Below are 2,195 nucleotides of genomic sequence, written 5' to 3' on the forward strand. Positions count from 1 at the left end.
TGTCCGTGAACTCCGTCCGTCTCCGGTGGAAGTTGGTGAAACAATCCGCCGTGAAATGGTCCCTGCACAGGAAGCTGTTGGTGTTAATCCTAAACTCTCCATTAGCGAGGATGAAATCAATCCACCTCTTTTTCCTTTCTTCCTCAGTAAAATTTAAATAGCGATGCAGCGCTAGTTTGAAGGTTCTTGCATCCAGGAAAGATGCACTTGCGGGTGGAGGGAGACGTCTTGTAGCAGCTAGCTGATGTATGATAACAATCTGACTACTGCAGGAGTAGAACTGAAGTCCAGTGGGATGACCTCTTATGCAAATGAGCTGCAGGCTTTTACAGCTTTTCACCGTGTGAGAGGAGGAGCCATGCAGAAGGTTATATAAACCAGCTGTGATCTGACATAGACAGGTTGTTGTGAGGTACATAGGTTGTTGTGAGGTACATAGGTTGTTGTGAGGTACATAGGTGTTATGTGGTGGGTGTTTTTCCAGGACCCAAATGCAAGCTCACAGACTCGAGGTATCAAGTTCCAAAATACTGTCTTTATTATCCAAAAACAAACAAAAAACAACAAACCAAAAGGTGGCACCGATAGTGTCCACTTACTTCCAGTCGGGAGGGCAACTCGACCGACAGCTCCAGGGGGACACGGCTGACAGGGCAGCCGGCAGACCAGCGGAAGGGACGGCGTCAACAATCTTCCGAGCCGGGACGGCAACTCCACCGACTGGTGACTTTGACCGGGAATATCCGCAGGAGGCACAGAGGCCGGAGGAACGGGAACAGGAACAGGACTGACGGAGAGCAGGCGGAGGACGGACGGGTGGCTAACAAAAATGAACCGACCAGCAGAGTTGTGCAGGGGCAGGTTACACATAGTCTGGGGAGGTGATCAGGGAGATGCAGCACACCTGCAGGTGGTGATCAGGGATGAGTGGCTGCATCTGCTGGGACCGGTGAGGGGCGTGGCCACGGGAGGTCAGGGGCGTGGCCACAGACAAAGACAGGGGACACAGGTGATGGGGGGGCAAAACGGAGGAAAAAACTGGACTCCTGACACATAGGTAGGTGTGAGGTAGATAGGTTGTATTTTAGGCCCGCCTAAAAAAACCTGAGCTGAAAACAGTCTAACTCCACATTTCAGTGCAACAAAGTTTTCTAGCTTTGCACATGCTTTCAGCAACTCATTTCACACGTATATAATGTACTGAGAAGCAAATCATGGAATTTGCTTTACAGCATCTTTAAGTGGCATTAAAGCCACTGTAAAAAAGAGTTGTTGGACCAACTTAAAAAAAATACTTCCAAACCACACAAATTAAATCGTTTTTTTCAAATGAATTGAAGAACTTATATTAAAATGATTGCTTTAAAATCTGAAGCTTAAATTCAAGGCAACAATGTTTCCAACTTAATTATTTGCTTGACACAGAAGTAAAATAATGCTGACTAAAAACGTAATAAATCTTTCAATGAAAGTATTTTTTTATACAAAAAACAGTATCTTTACATTATTTAACAAACTGCAGTTTGTTAAATATCGTAAAGATACTGTTCAAATAATTAAAAATACAAGTGGGTTTGAGGAAAAAAAACAAAACAGATTTGAATCTGTTGTTTTTTAGACTTTTTTCACTTTACAGTCACTAACAGGTTTTGGGAAAAACAAATATGCAGTAATGTGAAAATATACCGATGGTGCCATTTGATTCTTAATTATTATTTACAGTATTATGTACAGATAAATAGGGCTTTAAAACCAAATTCACAGCAAGCGGGGAGGAACTGATGAGATTCCTTTCAATTTGTATAATTTAATGCTCTCGTGGTTTTAGGTCTAAAAATCCACAAAGCCTGCTCACATCGGTAACAAACCATTTAATTTAATTAAGGTACATTAAATGCGTCTTCGGTACCGAACACGGAAGTGGGAGTCACCATGTCTAAAACAACGTGGGGGAAGGGTCCTCAAAAAACCTGACATCAAAACATTTTTTTATGAGTAATAGATGTTACACATTTTTAATATTATTAAATAAATTGAATTTGAAATAAGTTCTCGGACTGTTCTTGTATGAAAAACAGCATTAGAGTCAAAGACACTACCCTCTCCCCCCCCCCGCCCACACCCCGAAAGTCCCAATCTGTTTTTCTCCAAACTGTTTGTTTCTAGTTCAGCGTCAGTTGTGTTTGTACTTCGAC

Source organism: Embiotoca jacksoni, unplaced genomic scaffold (genome assembly GCF_022577435.1).
Source record: "Embiotoca jacksoni isolate LCO1_2020_lvr unplaced genomic scaffold, fEmbJac1.0.p SCAF_4, whole genome shotgun sequence".
NCBI lineage: Eukaryota > Metazoa > Chordata > Actinopteri > Embiotocidae > Embiotoca > Embiotoca jacksoni.